The 18274-nt window shown below is 35.6% G+C and overlaps 1 protein-coding gene across 4 annotated transcripts in view; it reads right to left on the bottom strand.

Annotated features, from left to right (window-relative positions):
• Positions 1 to 18274, bottom strand: part of LOC106882728 (uncharacterized) — a 176770-nt gene that overhangs the window by 50814 nt on the left and 107682 nt on the right. The gene's annotated exons all lie outside the window — the stretch shown is intronic.

The following is an 18274-nucleotide window of genomic DNA, read 5'->3' as shown; positions in this document are numbered from 1 at the left end:
CATAAAAGACACCATTTCGAGCGTGGCCGTTTTCGTGCGGGTGACACGTAAAAGCACCCACTACACTCTCTGAGTGGTTGGCGTTAGGAAGGGCATCCAGCTGTAGAAACTCTGCCAAATTAGACTGGAGCCTGGTGTTGCCATCCGGTTTCACCAGTCCTCAGTCAAATCGTCCAACCCATGCTAGCATGGAAAGCGGACGTTAAACGATGATGATGATGATGATGATCTACGTGAGTGTCATTATGTTTGTCCCCACCCTCATCATCACTTGATGGTTTGTTTACATCCCCACAACTTAGAAGATTGGCAAAAGACAATGATAATAACAACCAGGCTTTAAATGATCCAAGGTAGTATTTTTGACCTGAAACAGTTATCCAGAGGAGGAGCCACAATCATATAAAACACACGCATGCTGTTATATTTACTTTCTTGTTGTTTAGCCCAAGGTCAACCCTGATCAAGCAGGCCTGGAACAAAAAAATGTTTACAGCTGCGACTGACCTGTCACTTTGTACATTAGACAGTACATTTGTAATGACAGACATGTCTATTTACAGCATCTAAAGAAACTGTATTTGGTTAATAATATTTAATTTTAGGATTATTGGTCAATACAGCCAAGCAAACGCTATAGATTATTCATCTCTTTTTGTTACATGTTTTCACTGTACTATTCAGTACAGCTTTGTGTGCCTTAAGTATGTGTAGTGTTTTGTGTTGGTTTTATTATTATTGTGTTGAAGCATCTTACATAATATATGTATGGTGCTTAACAGTGCTAGTTTCTGTATGTTATGCATATTTGTAAGTCTTGGGGTTTGGTTATGCGTTTGTCTGCATGTTTTCTTTAATAATTCCGAAAACACCTATTATTATAGGGATTGTTTCTATTTTCAGGTCCCATATTCAAGTTCTCTTTAAAATCTTTAATATTTGGATAATTTCTCAATCTCTTTTAATGATACATAACTATTGGTTGGGACTGAAATATTGAATAAGAGGCATTTCTGTTCTTAATGTTCTTTAACAAATGTATCTGGTTGGGTTAGCCTTTATCTTCCTGTCTGTGTGTATAGGCATATCGCAGAGAACAGTTGCTTTGCCATTCTTGGAGACCTTTTCTCGTGTATGTCTCTACCATTTCTTTCCTGTTGCTATTTCATAGTGCTGGTATAACTGCCATGTCAGCAAATATATATCTTGGCAAAGAATGCACAACCAGAGATAATGTGGTTAACTGTTTCTTCCAATATATCTACATATACAGCAGTTACTCACCATGTTGTGTTTCATCTGTTGTTTCTCTGTTCTTCATAACTATCAGTTACTGCAGTCTTGTTTTGTATTAGTTGGCTTCTATGAGAAAGGAATCAATTTTTTTTTGTTTCATAGCTATTTGTAGTAATTTTCCATGATTCTTTACTAGATACTTTTCTTGTCCAACAGGATATTTTGTAATAGTTACTTTTTTAGCTATGTCTTGTATTTAAGGTAAATATAGTCTTCCAATGTAATATCTTGGGTGGTGTATTCTAAATGAAGTCATTATTTTCCTTGCTTCCAATGTGGATACTTTGTTTAGTGTCCAATTGAGAATAATAAAACTGTAACTTATTTAGATAGCTTGAGTTTTGAAGCCTATTACCTTACTATTTTTTTTCTTTTGCATTTAACTCTTTAAAAAATTTTTTCTTTCATTTGTATGCTGTACACACTGTCTAGTTCATTTATTCCCAAGTATTTGTATGCCTGTGTTTGGTCTAATTCCCTTATCTCTGTATCTTTATCTAGTATAAATAATATCAGTGTTCTTAATTTATTTTCTTCTATTCAAGGTTGCTTTGGTACATTTTTTTAAAGCCAAATCTCATACTCATTTCTTTAGTAAATCAATGTGCTATCTGCAATAGTATTGTAAACAGCACATAGACTATCATTTGCAGCATACAACTTGAGAACATCTGTATACCAAAGATGGTTGTTAGTCAAAGGCATGAAGAGGCATGCTGTTATTGTAGTTATAAAGGCTGAGCATAGCAATTTATAAATATCTCGATTTTTCAAAGTTGCCAGATCTTTCCTCAATAAAGTTTGTAAGGAGCTAGAGACTGAAGATGGAAACATCAACAGTATCAAAGCATAAAAAGCATTCTAAATGCCCTGAAATAATCAGAACACCTGAATTTATCCAGCAAGTTCAACCGACCATTGATAACAATCCTAGAAAGTCCATGAGGTCAATTGCAAAAGATCTCCATGTGTCAGAAGCAACAATCAGAAACGTTGTCCACGAAGACATCAGAAGTCTTATATGATGAGGAAAGGTCAATTTGTCAGAAAAAGCAAAAGAAAATCACATCAGATCTAAAAAGCTCTTAAACAAACTGAAAAATCCAGCAGAAGATTTGATTCGGTTTATCCCAAACAAGAAAAACTTCAACTAAGATCAAAAGGTTAACACAAAAAATGACAGCTGGTTATGTGCAGACCCTCCTGAAGTTCCAAGTGTTATGCATACAAAATTTCCTGCAACTGTTATGGTTTTAGGGGTTGTCAGCATGAAGGACATGTGATGCTCCCTTACTTCTTTCTGCAAGGCCTTAGAGTTAACTGTGCTACATACACTGAGGTCCTGGAAATAATTGTTAAGCCCTGGATATGCAATGGAAGGCCATATGTGTTTCAGCAAGACTCTGCACTGTCACACATTGCTGATAACACTGCACTATCAACTCACGAATACAGGAACCAAAGGTACTACAATCCCAGAGTCACAGGCAGTGAAAGATTTGGGGATCAGTATGTGCAATGATGCATGATTTTATATGTACATTAGCAAGATAGCAGCAAAGTGCAGACAACTGGCAGGATGGATACTGAGGTCTTTCAAGACAAGAGACCAAGAAACTATGTTGACCCTGTGGAAAACCTTTGTTCTCAGCTGCCTGGACTACTGCTCCCAGTTATGGTCATGATATAGTGCCAAACTAACAGCAGAGTTTGAAACAGTCCAACACCACTACACTAAAAAGATCGAAACAGTGCAGTGGATGAGCTACAGGGATAGGCTGAGAAAACTACAGCTTTACTCCCTGGAGGCGTGAGAGATATGCAATAATATACATATGGAAAATCCTAGAAGTCATGTAAGCAGGCTTTTCCAAAGTTTCCTTGCAAGTGGTATACTACTTAAGAAGCTGAACAAAGGCATTATATGCCCTATCCACAAAGGTGGAAGCAGAGCAGAGGCTAAAAACTACAGGACAATCTCTCTGACTTCACATATCAGTAAAATCATGGAGTGAATCTTCAGAAAGAAGTTGATAATGTTCCTAGAAGAAAATTACCTACTTTGGCATTGAGTGTTATACAAATGCCAGAACTGGCTGCCATTGTACCAAAGGTACAATCCACTCTATCTAAAGTGAGGACCAGGTACTGCAATAGTATAAAGCTCAAAGTCCACAGCTCTTCAATACCATGCCACAAAAATTAAGAAATTTGCATAAGGTGGAAGTAGATGTCTTCAAAAAGAAACTAGGTATCCTCCTCTCCACAATACCAGATGAACCAACAGCCGGACATGATGTACAGACAAGAGCAGTGTATCAAACTCCCTTATATACCAGATGTACCAACAGCTGGGACAAAGGCACAGCTGGGACAAACACCCAGATTGAGAAAGTCAGAAAGACCATGGTGGTGCTCCAGAATGACCACAGCCGCATGGCTGAAACAAGTAAAAGAGTATATGTATATAAATCCCCCATACACACACCACCATTACCACACCCACCACCTCCACTTCCACCAGCAGCTAGTTCTCTGCAAGACTGACTGTGGTTAGTTGTATTGGCAGAAAGCTTAACAAAAGCTAGACATACATCTTCCCCATTTAGATATACCCCCTCACTACCAACACTTCCCTACTAATACTACCACATCAATACCACCACCACCAATACAATACAAACAACATTCCATCACATTATCAGCACTAAAACTAATGCTACCACACTACCACATTCTGTATTCCACTACATTCTATACTAGCTCTGTTTTATCTCTTACATTTAGTAGCTGAAAAAAGGAGCTCTTAGTAAGCCTCACTTTCAATGTTAGAAATCTGTCCATACATACATGTATGCAATGGCACAAACACATACACAAGCACTAGCACATACATATACATACACACTGATACACACACACACACACACACACACACACACGAGATATACACAAACACACACACATACCTGCAGATGTAATACACCACCTGTTCCTCACCTTTGCTGACACTCAACTCTAAAACACATCTGATTATAGCACAATAACACAACAGCAATATAGATAGCTCCAGCATGATAAATACAACAGTGATATAGCTACAGTTTTATGAAGTCCAAGAATCTCTTACAGCAGGCAACCCAAACTCATAGGGAGATGTTAACAACAACAACAGGCACAGTTGTGTGATTCAGAAATTTGTTTCACAACCAAGTGGTTTTGGGTTCAGTCCCACAGCATGGCACCTTGGGCAATCAAACAAAGCATTAAGTGAAATTTAGTAGACAGAACCTATGTAGAAAGCAGTCAGAAGACCATTCCTATTCTTGAGTGAGTCACCCAGTTTAACATCATCTGGTATTTAAGTGGTACCTTTAACAGAGTTCTCTCTGTTGAAGTTAGCCAGGTCTCCAGCCTAAGGATCTTTTCTCTCATTCTTTCATCAGATGTAGAGACCCTGAGAAGCATCATGGGTGTTACCATTTCTGCTCTAAGCAGATAAAAAAAAAAGCATTTGACAATGAGTACTAATGTTGGCACAAAGCCACCCATTTTGCAGGATGAGTGGTATGTAGCTGGTTAAATCAAACCCCAGTGCTTCCTTTATCAACTCTGCAAGGTTAAAAGGCAAAGTCAAGCTCAAACTGAAAATGTTAACTGATGTAACTAAATACCTTATAGGTAATTAATTTGGCACTATAGTTTTTCTGACAGTAGCAGTGGTAGTAGCAAAAACAACCATGGTGATGATGATATAAATTTTTATTTTTTGCTAACAGGATACACAGACACAAAGGAGAGATTATTGTAAAATATTTCCCTGAAGCATAGTTTCTGTGTGTGTGTGTGTGTGTGTGAGAGAGAGAGTCTCTCTCTCTCTCTCTCTCTCTCTCACACACACACACAACAATGAACCTTCGATACCTATAAGGTATTCAAACACATATCTACACAGAAACAGATGTTCCCTACTAACTATACAACCTCTTTTAACACACACTAGAGATCTCTACCAACCTAACTATATGCGACACAAAAATCAGAGGTCCCTAATAATAATATAATTTACCACTAAACAGAGACTAATTACTTCCCTATCATCTCCCAAACTAGCAAAGGTTCATTTATTAAATATATTATAAACTCAGACAATAAGATGACCTCAACATATTTACTAAATCTGCTAAGAAACGGCAAGTAAATTCTTCTCAAACCACACCTTGCTGTCATTTTCCTTTTGTAAAAAAGGAACACACTGGGTAAGGTAGTCCTATATACATTTACCTAAACAAAAGAATGGAAAGTCTTAGAGTATGTTCGCTTCATTTCTTTCTAGTCTTTGCAGGTCCACTGCATACAAAACCTGTCTGCCATTCACTGAGAGTGAGGAAATTTTTGTCACCAACAAAGTTAGCAGTTCTCTCAACTTTCTCCTATCTGTTCTTATTCTGGCAACAATACTTTTAGAACATTCCCAACAACTAGGTCACATTGGTAACAAAAATATGAACTACTTTTAATGATTGTCCAGGAAACTGAGATCTATTTCTCATGTATTCATAGTGTTTATTACCCTCGTGCATTTATCACATACAAAATCTGCTTTCTTTGCTAATCTACTCATGATTTCACTGCACCTCTTGAGTGTTCATAGTTTGCATTGGCTGCACCATAAGAAATTTCTTCCTACTCGTTTTCTAGATATTGAGTAAAGAGGTTTCCTCTATTGAAGCGAGGTCTTGTTTGTTTTCCTACTTACAAACATGTTAGTCTTAGTTAAGTTAACTTTGAGGTCCTTTGATTCCAGGTTTTCCTTCTGTGTCTGAAATTTCTTTCTTTAATTCTGATTAAAGAGTCAGCTATATGAACAAGGTCATCAGCATATAGGAGTTTTCACAGGTATCAAATCTTAAACTTTTATATTATGGCCTGGAGGGGAATGAGTATTGGCATTTGATGGACTCTTATCTACACATTAAATTTGTCACTGTAGTCTTAGCCAACTCTCACTTTACTTACACCCCTCCTGTACATGGTTTGTATGGCTCTCACAGCCCATTCATCTACTCCTAGTTTCCTCAGTACCCACCAGATTATGGAGCAGGGTATTCTGTTGAAGACTTTTTCAGGTTGACAAATGCTAGGTACAGCTGCTTACTCTTAGCTAAGTATGTTTGCAGGTGTCTCTTTAGGAAAATGGCAACAGATCAAATTGCATCTCATCTAGACAAACTCTCTACCTAATAAATTAACCTATAACACTTTCTGTGACTGTCATGACCTGGTTCAACAATTTGTGGATACCCTTATAGTTACCCCTCTAAGGTATCTCTTTTACCTTTGTAACCGCTAACTATAATGCTACTACAGCAGTCAATAAACTAGCAATTTATTTACATGCATAGTCTGATTATGTCAAGAAAGAAATAAACTAAAATTTTTTTCAAGAAAAGCCTCGTTAAAAGTGGAATACATCTTATAAACTGTCAAATACAAAGGCCCTTCTTTCAGTTTCAGCATGACAAATTAAAGAACTATTCAATTTTAGAATGTTGTGGCTTCATGTTGTGTAGATGTGTGTGTATTATAAACCAATACACTTATTACATACTATCTTCAATGACTTAAATCAATAGTCTTTTGGTTGTCCATATCTGGTCTTGTTTAATGTGTCTAGTATTATCCCTTATCTTCCTTTTGGGAAGAACGTGTTTGTTCCTTCAAGTTTATCGCTTTGCTGATTAATTTTTTCTTCAATGTTGTTAATTTTAAAATTTTCCTGTTTTGTTAATATTTTCTTCTCTTATCTTGGTAAATTATCTATATCCTTTATTAGTCTTTTCACTAAAGCAGACTTAACATTGTAATTTCTCTTCTTTAATTTTAGTTCTATTAGCATGTGCATGTGTGTGGATATATTTACATATGTTTAATGTGTGTGCATTAGCACAACTGTATGGCCCCTTATCACACATATAATCTGTGAACTAGCAACATCTCTTGACACTAAAATATCATAAAACTATTGCTAATATTTTCTCCCAAATTAGTATTTACACAACAGTCTGGAGATTTCTGTTTGGCATTATCTCTTTCCTGTTCTTCGCCAGCTAATAACACTGACAACTACTATTATCAGTGATAAGAATTGCTGGATGTTAACTTTTATCTATTGTAATCAATTATTTTCTACCTCATCCACTTTGAGTGTAATAGACTTAAGTTATAACCAATCCCCAGTGGAGATTGAATTTGATGAACATGTCTAGCTTGTGTAGTTAATGAATTGATTGGTTTTTACCTTAATCCTTAAGCATTTAAACCCAGCCATATCTGGCCCAAATATTTTGCCTGTCTTATGATCAAACTGATCAGATCCAACCTCTCTCACCTACCCTACAATGTCATTCGAAAAATAAACAATCACATTTGTACTTTGTTTTTCCTTTTGAAAATAATGAATGTATTTAGCATATGAGGTTATTGATTTTGATTGGTTACTGGACTCCATACTAAGCTTACCATTCCCAAATGAATCAAACAGTATATTTAAAACCATCTTTCACTTGAAATTTTATATGCTACATTCAGTAAATATCATCTAATAGACTTCTAATGGAGTATTACCTGAAGATGTAGCAAAGTTATGTAAACATGTTATATAATCTTGCATGTTATTACATGCCAAATTACATGATTATATTATTGTCCATTCAGAAGAGCTTCAAACTAATCAACAAAATTCCTTTCTTTGCCCTTCTTTAAATAGAAATATTTGGCATTTGGCACAGTGAATCAGATTTCTACTTTTATAAGCACATATTCACTCTTGTATATTTTTTTCTTCTGGTCTTACTACTGTTATAATTAATGATAATCATGTATACAATTTTCATTGCTGTGAAATTTTTTATTGTTGTTCAAATCAAATTTTGCCTTTATCATCCAATGTTTCAAGTTTTCTACTTCCCATTTGTTTTTAAGAAGTATTTGATTGGAAATCAAATTTGTTAACTTGTCACTTTGTCTGATGACAGGCAGGTTTGATTTGGTACCATTAAAAATACTCCAATTCCATGGACTAAGTGTTACTCCAAAAGGTACTATGTCCCAGTATGTATGGGAGATAAGGCAAGATGTTTCACTAATTTAGCCATCATCAGCAGAAGTATAATCTCACTTGCTGCTTAACAGTTAGTAAATGAAGCTGAAAACCAATGTAATAAATTGTACATTTGTTGATGTATGTGAGTGTAGGAAGGAAAGAGAAAAAGAGAAAGAAGGCATCTGCATAAGGAATTATAGTAAAGTGGGCTAAATCACTGACAATGCCTGAAATATGCAAAAAGCAAAAGGAAATATGGTGTGAAAGAATAAATACAATATTTTTTGGTTTGTAACATTTAATATTGTTTAACATTTTTAGATATAGGAAATAACTCTTGTGTTTTAACTCTTATTTAGGATCATCAGCAGATGCTACTAAGGCACATTTAAGTGATTTTGGTGACATCCAAGTTGAAATGATGAAGTATTAAAGTAGCAGGGTGGAACTGGTAACTTCCAGTTTGTTGGCACAATGAAAAGTACGGCTTACAACATAAGCAAAACAGAGCAAGTTACATAAGGCATTTTATGTCAATGTTAAGTTTATTGGAATAAAGCCAACACCTTGACATACACCTTATGGTAACATTTCATTGATAGAGCTTTCATCAATGGGTGTTTGGTTAACTTTATATAGCTGAGAGTGTTTTGCCATCGTTTACAAGCATAAATTATTCCTCATTGCATCTGATACTTTATCATTCAATGGTATGTGATGTGAGAGTGTGTAGAAAGGAAATTATACACATACAAACAAGCATGCATCCATTGAGAGATGTAAAAAGAAGTAAAGAGAAAAAAAACTGATATTAGAAAAATGTTTAAAATGGAGAATACACAGAGGCAACAGGTGGCATATACAAATTATATATATATATATACATATATATATGTGTTTGTGTGTGTGTGAAGGGTTGACAGGTGAGTAATGCAAGTGTTGCTGGCATGAAGAAAAGAAGCTTTCTAATTAGAAATCTAATGCTAGTCTGGTTTGTGCTTTTTGCTTGCACTGACCTTACAACGGATTACAATGAAACATTCATCCAGCCAATCGGCACCTGGAGTAGCCAGCTTAGTAGATAACCGCATGTGTGTAGCTTGGGTGAGGTTCGATTGAGAGTTGTTCAGGTATGCGCTACACTGCTTTCTACAGATAATTTGCTACATCAGAGGAGAAGAGAAGTTTTTGAAGAAGCTGTTGCTTAAAAACATATATATATATATATACTCTCTCTCTTTCACACACTCATCTAATCATTATCATCATTTAACATCCATCTCACATGCATAGTTTGTAATTTGGTTCATGACTAGGAATACATACACACACACAAATATTTTCTTGTATAGATGACAAAGAACCAACTGCTAAAGACAAACAAACTGCTGCACACATGAATGTGCATACACACACATAAACACAAACACACATCTTTTCCAGAACAAGAGAAACAAAATTCCATAAGAGAACAGATGCCTTTTACTCATAAAACAATTCCTCAAATCACTCAACTGTAAAAAATACCATTAATCAGGAATTATATCGCTAACTAGACTACCCATGACCCATTGGGAAACTCAGTTTCCCAGCAATGGAGTTTTGTTTCGTGGGTCTTTTTTTTCCCCAGATTATTTTGCATGCTTTCCTTGAATGTGACATCGAAATCACACATAAACAGCTCCTTTCCCTCAGGAAAGGAAAGATTTGGCTGCTATTTCTTGCATGCCTTGCTACCACATAACAGGTATGTCGGATCCTTTATCGCAAATAGCTGTTAGGTAGTAGCAGGGCGTGCTAGAAATAGTCAAATCTTTGGAGGTAAGATAATGTTGAATGCACTAAAAAAAAAAAAAAACCTTGGGTAAAGAACTATTTCACACAAAGGTTACGAAGTTCATTAAATATATGTGTTTATGTATGTATGTATGTATGTATATATGCATGTGTGTATGCATGTATATACACATGTATGTATGTATGTATGTATGTATGTATGTATGTATGTGAGCATTTACATAAGTGTGTAGACATGTCTGCGTGTGTGTATATGTGTATGTATATGTAAACGTATGTTTATGTACTGTTCAAGTTGTATATGTGACCGTTACTCTGTTGAAGGTTGTATGAATATATATATATATTCATACAACCTTCAGTAAAAAAACAAATCACATTTTTTTCATTGTCAAATCAGTCTAATTGAAAGGTTAGAGTTTCTTTCCTTTCAGGATGAAGTTAAACTCAGAACATTTTCACAGTATGCACCATTTTGGGCATTTATACCTAAAACCCAAATATTTCAATAACTACTGCTCCAATTTACATGAAACTTGTTTTATTCTGTTCCTTTTAACATTTCAGTGTAAACTTAATTCACAGTTTCGTTTTTGGATTTGGTTTGCAAGATTCTTTGTGTGTTGAAGCATATTCTGTTGTGTCTGGGGAGTCATTCTCTTTTAGTGCCTTATAATTTAACAGACTCACCTGTAAAATTTCCACTAAAATAAAAAAGAAATAAGTGGAAATTTTACCGGTGAGTGTGTTAAATTATAAAGCACTTAATGAGAATGACTCTCCCCAGACACAATAGAATTAATTCATAGTATTTTCCCATTATGCGCCAGTTTGCCAGGGTAATATTGCAAGCAAGCAAGATTGAAACTGACCTTTAATGTATTATAGATAGATATGTCGTCAATTATTTTTTAAAATAACCTTTTCATAATGAGCCTTTCTTGAAACATTTAAAACCTTATACACATGCACACAAATTAATAACACAATATCCTATTTACAATTGTAAAACAAACACCACATTATAATAATAACATAAACTACGAATGAAGAAGCCAGAAAAAAGCAACCACTCAACCAAGATACATGAAAAACCAATCAATGAACAAACGTAAGCACTGAACTAACGGATATGAATACATCATCAATACTAAGTTGTAAACAATTCTTACCTGAAGATTGCAGCAGTATGAAACTAACTCTCTCACACACACATACATGAATTACTTGTAGGAACACCTTACTTCGTTGTGCAACCATAATATACTACCAGGTATATTAAAAGCTTTATAAGGCAATGCTGTGTCCCTGCTGTGTTAGCAGTGTTATTAAATCACCTTTTAAGGTTATCTGATTTGTTACAATGTTTTGTATCCTAAGATGTGTAATGCAAACAAAGCAATTGAAGATGGGAAAAAAATAGGTAATAGGTGTATATGCATATTTCAAGATATCTTGATCCTTCTTCAGCATCACATCCAACCAATTAACCTCCCACAAACACATTAACTAGCCACTAAATATAGCAGTGTAACATTATTGGATATACGTACTTTAATGAACTTTTCAGCCCACTCTTGTATATATACATACTCTTTTACTTGTTTCAGTCTTTTGACTGTGGCCATGCTGGAGCACCACCTTTTAGTCAAGCAAATCGACCCCAGGACTTATTCTTTAGAAGCCTAGTACTTATTCTATCGGTCTCTATTGCCGAACCGCTAGGTTACGGGGACATAAACACACCAGCATCGGTTGTCAAGCGATGTTAGGGGGGGACAAACACAAACACATACACATATATATATATATATATATACATATATACGACGGGCTTCTTTCAGTTTCCGTCTACCAAATCCACTCACAAGGATTTGGTCGGCCTGAGGCTATAGTAGAAGACACTTGCTCAAGATGCCACACAGTGGGACTGAACCCATATATATAAAGTTATAAATGATGAGAGAAATAATATGATGAAATTTATTTAGTCATGGGAATATTCATATATCACAACAAACTGTGATATATGAATTTCTTGTATCTTACTATATACTGTATATGATTTGTAGAACGATACTTTAAGGAGCTTTTTTATGAGTACTACCGGATTAGTTGAATCCATATATTGTGACATATATTTTATATAAATATATTTTATATAAATATATATATATATATGAACAGACACAAACTTCCTGTTGAAAAAAAGAGTTCATAACTCCAACTAAAAACACTTGTCTCCCCTTACACACACTTCCTGTTTTGACACCACATTTCCTGCTTAACACAAACCTTTAACCCCTTTTTTAAACCTAACAAAACTCTCAACTCTCATGCATCCTTATTTCTCCTACCAGTTTATACATGAACTACTATTGAACTACAAAAGCTCAAAGACAATATAATGTATGGGTATATTTATTTTTTTTATATATTATTGTTTTATATATTATTTTCTTCATTTTGTACTTCTTTGTAAAAAAACATTTTCATTCTCCTTCTTCTTGATAATTTGCTTTTACCAATGAAAACTGGTTAGAAGAAATCTTTATTAAAATATGCTTCCAGTTTAGCATTCTGGCTTTTTTTCATTTTCCTATTATTTCTCCACGTGCGGTTAACACAACCCCACTATTTACTGACTTATATATATATATATATACACATATATATATATACAGGGTGTGATGGGTAAACTGTTGCCATTTTATATTTTTTATTTTGGGCATGCACATTATTTGTTTTTGAACAGCACCACGATGCAATTCACTCTGCCAGAAATTTGGAAATGACATGTTGTACTACTTGGCATTTGCGCCAGAAATATGAAATGCTAGAAGCTCTAATACAAACATGTACCAAGAGTGATAAAAATCTAAGATTCAACCAACCTCATGGTGTTGTTATGCCTCCATTCATCTTCCTACATGGCCTCAGACTCAACATGGAGGCCCACATCAAGTGTCTGAAGGAGGTTCGTGCTGCCCTGGGTCAAGAGGGTAGTTGCTGGAAGACCCTATGCCTGGCAACAGGACTCTGCACCATGCCACACAAGCAGGAGAACCCAGTCATGGCTGTCAGACAATTTCTGCGACCACATCATCCCTAACATCAGGCCACCTATCTCCCAACACTACAACCCACTTGATTATTATGTGTGGGGCACAGTTAAGCGAAAGACCAACAAACTGCTTGTAACACCAAAAATGAACTGAAGGCAAAGATTATAGCAGCATTCACTAACTTAAGCAAGGAGACCGTCCAGAAGAGTTGCAGGAGATTCCGAGGTTGTCTGGAGGCCATGGTTGAAGCCAATGGTGATTATATATATATATATATATATATATATACACACACACACACACACACACAGACATCCATACATATCTATACATACATACCTATATATACATACATCATACACACACATATACATACTTACATACCCACCCATACATACATACATACCCATACACACACACACACACACACACACACACACAGAGGATTTGAAATCAGAAGAACGAAAAGTGCAACCATATATCACAAACCATTTTTTCTAAAACACTACAAATTCTACCAAATAATAATAGTTTGAAATTCTGACAGAGGGCTAACATATTTGGAGGGGAAGAGTAAGTCAATTACATCAACCCTAGTACTTGACTGGTACCCATTTTATCAACTCCAAAAGGGTGGAAGGCAAAGTTGACATCAGCTTAATTTGAACTCAGAGCATAAAGACTGATGAAATTCCACTAAGCATTTTGTCTGGCATTCTAACAGTTCTGTCAGCTTGATGTCTTCAATAAAAATGGCTTCAAATTTTGGCACCACTGCTAGCAACTTTGAAAGAAGGGTTTAGTCCCCTCCCTTCCACGACTGATCCTAACCCTTGACTGGTATCTTAACCATGAATGGATGAAAGGCAAAGTTGAACACGACAGGTTTTGAACTCAGAAGGTAAATAGTTGCAGCAAATACAGTAAAGCAGTTCTTTCAAATGCTCTAACAGTTTTAATAATAATTGTTTCTAAGGAAGGCACAAGGTCAGAAATTTGGGGGAAAGAGGTTAGTTGATGAAATCAACCTTAGGGAAATGAAAAGTAAAACTGTCAGGATTTGAACTCCGATGCTATGCTCAGTACCACAGATTTGCTTGTCAGTTGTTTGATTGTAACCAGTTGAACATGTCCCTTAGTGGCTGACAATATGTGCATCTCTGATCATGAGCAAAAGTAGTGGGGGAGCATCATAGCCATGTGTTGAGAGGAATTCTTTGGGGTTTGAATAATTCACCTCGAGAAACATGGGTGTTTCATTCAACATCCTTTAACAATCCTTATTCTGGGACCATTCAAGTGGGATGGGCTACTCCACCTGATGAAAATTCTAACTGGGCCCCGCCTGCAAGGTCATGCACTGTTTACTTTGATATGAGATCACCATGTCGCGCACATATGGTTGTGATGCATGTGCCTTGTGTACCCTTATCAGACGGGTAAACTGGGCTTCATATACTTTACCCCAGTGTCACTTTGATGGCATGCACTTCTCTCTCATTCAATAATAATAATAATAATAACAACAACAAAAATCAAAACAGTAACATTGAGCTGAAATGATTACTTTGTGATGAGAACAAAAGCCATGGCAAACTTTATTAAATATAAATATAATCACTCACAGGGGATCGTTAAATATTCTTGTTCCTAACAACAAATATATGCAGTAGCAACAACAACAGCCTCATTATTGTTGACTTTAGACCCAGGTTAGACTGACTGAGCAAAACTACAGTAAAAAACATTTCAGCAATGACAATCTTGTCTTTTTGTGGGTAATATGTATCTAGGATGTATTTGATATGGCCAATCTTCTTTAACCCTTTTACAGCAGAGTGCAGATAAATCCACTCAAAATTTCATTACTCTTAACTGCAGAAAGCAGATTTACATAGAAATTTTTTGTTGAGAAATCTCATGTTTGAAACTATTCTTTTTTGAGATATGTCAAGCTTATTGTGGCAATATGACTTGCAGAAAATATCAATTCTACTTTTCACATCGTTTAAACATTTAACATCGTTATTATAAAAAAACTATGAAATTTAATTTCACAGCTGAAGGGTTACGTCAGCAGGGTGTAATATTAGGGAGATGTGACTGGCTGCTATACCCAACAGGTAGTATGACAACATGAGGAGCTTTTTCAAGGCCAAGTGAAAGAGTTTAACTGTTTCCACATCAGATCAAGAACCATATATCCACCAATACTATCATCTTCACCATCATAATGAATCAACAAAGAAGCTGTAACATAGTTGCTTGGTCTGCTAGAAACAGTAGCAGAATTTCCTTCAAATCACACATCTTAACCCTTTAATATTCAGGTTACTCTATCAAATGTAATGCTTATATATTTACATTACTTTGAATTACTCATGTATTGTTTTGTAGCTTTGAGATTTCAATGATATGACTCTTTACTTTAGGTATGATATTGTAGGGTAGGTGTAAGAGGCCTGATCTGGTTAGCTTGAGCATAAAACAGGAAAAATATTAGGGCTGGATATGGCCGGTTTAAATGCTAAAGGGTTAAACAAAGGAAGGAAGGATACCTTTGATAATGTGGTCCCTATATATCTTCAAAAAAAATTGGGATGGTCGTGTCTAGAATGTATTTGATCTTAGATTTGCTCAATCAAGGATAGCTTGGGGCTAAACAACATCAACATAATGTAAATACTTTGATGTGATGCATTAACTGCTGTCCTCACTTCCACCACTACTGCCATTTAATCATCAACTATGATTAAAATGATAATTGCACTCAGCAATCAACTCCTTTCCACAGCAATCTCCTTCAGCTGTTAATTTTAAATTACCTTTAGTGGTGGGTATGTGCTGTATGGGTGTATATGTATGAGCATGTTAAGTTTAGTTAAGGAAGAAAGGGTGAGGGGTTGGGGAGATACCCAGACAGGCACAGAGAGCTTGCTCACAAGACCTTATCACATCTCAATCAAATCTCAGTTTCATTCTGTCTGCAAACATCTACATTTTTGCATTATTCTTTTTTCTTCACCTCTTTTAGATATTTTGAATTAGAGGTGATGATTAATAATAATAATAATAATAATAATAATAATAATAATAATAATAAGTGCAACTCCAGAAAATAGCATTATTAGGGACAGCTAAGATACTTAGGAAGGTTCTTGGCATCTAAGGTTACTTGTCTGATGTTAGGAATTTTTCTTTTTCAACAGCCTAATCTGTTGTGTGTATATGAAATATTATCATTATTATCATCATTTTAAGGCTGTGAGCTGGCAGAATCATTAGCAAGCTGGATGAAATACTTAGTGGTATTTCGCCCAACGCTATGTTCTGGGTTCAAATTCTGCTGAGATTAATTTTGCCTTTCATCCTTTCGGGGTTGATAAATTAAGTACCAGTGAAACACTGGGGTCGATATTATCAACTAGTCCCTTCCCCCAAATTTTAGGCATTGTGCCTTTAGTAGAAAGGATTATTAATATACTCATCGTTTTAATAAAAGCAGTGAGCTTTGTAGAATCATTAGCATGCCAGGCAAAATGCTTAGTGTCATTTCATTCATTTTTATGATCTGAATTCAAATTTTGCCAAGGTTGACTTTGCCCTTCATCCTTCTGGGTTTGATAAAGTAAGTACCAGTTGAGTACTGAGGCAATGTAATCGACTTAACCCCCCCCCCCAAACTTGAAATCATCGTCATTATTATTATCATTATCATCATCATTACTACTACTATCATTTGTGATTTAGGTACAAACATTGTAATTTTGAGAGGAAGGGTTTCATTGTTACCATTGACCCAAGCACTTGACTGGTACTTATTTTATTGACACGAGCAAAGTTGCACTCAACAGGATTTGAAAGCAGAATACAAGTCAGAACAAATGCTGTAAGGCAATAATTTTGTACGATGCTCTAAAGCTTCTGCTAATCCATCATCCTAAATACTTCTTTCAAATGCAGGTATAAAACAAGAAATTTTTGTGAAAGAAATGGTTGACCCTAGTGTTCAACTGGTACTTATTTTATTGACCCTAAAAGGGTGACAAGCAAAGTTGATCTTGGCAGAATTTAAACTCAGAACATAAAGCTGAAGAAATGCTGTTAGGCATTTTGTCCAGTGTGCTAACAATTGCACTAGTTAGGATAATAACTATTACACCATCATCATTATCATCACTAGTACCACCACTACCAATGAGAAACATTCATACAGCTAGTACTACACCACAAGTAAATAGCTCTGCACCAAGAGCTCATCACCACTACCACAACCACCTTCACCACCACCATAACAACAAATTGAAAAGAATATCATTAATTGTTCAAGAAGGAGAGAAGAGATCAATAACTATTGCATTGATGGTTCAGACAAATGCAACAGGGGGAGGGTAGTAGATATTAATCAGATAATATATTTTGTAGTTTGATTTCGATACACTCCCCATTGGTTTTGTTCCAATCGTTAGAAGATGTAGTTAAACATTTGTGATTAAAGAAGGATGGGGACATCTCTGAAAACTTTATTCTCATGAAGCAGCTAAGGGAAGTGATGCGCTGGAGAATCTACAATAGTGTGTCATCCATCTCGAAACAGCACTATATGTGTGTGTGTGTGTGTGTGTGTGTGTGTGTGTTTGTATATATATATAAATAAAATATAGATATATGCATATATCCATACATATATGTACATACCTACATCTATATGTATACATACATACATATAGATGTAGGTATGTACATATATGTATAGATATATGCATATATCTATATATTATTTATATTATTATATGATCGAACGCCACACATCTTTTCCAAGTAAGTTTTATCTTAATATATATATAGACGAAGGAGTGACTGTGTGGTAAGTAGCTTGCTTACCAACCACATGGTCCCGGGTTCAGTCCCACTGCATGGCATCTTGGGCAAGTGTCTTCTACTATAGCCTCGGGCCGACCAAAGCCTTGTGAGTGGATTTGGTAGACGGAAACTGAAAGAAGCCTGTCGT

The sequence above is a fragment of the Octopus bimaculoides genome, chromosome 4 (genome assembly GCF_001194135.2).
Source record: "Octopus bimaculoides isolate UCB-OBI-ISO-001 chromosome 4, ASM119413v2, whole genome shotgun sequence".
Taxonomy (NCBI): Eukaryota; Metazoa; Mollusca; class Cephalopoda; order Octopoda; family Octopodidae; genus Octopus; species Octopus bimaculoides.
Note: the sequence above shows the minus strand (reverse complement) of the source record. Positions and strands in the feature narration are given on the sequence as shown.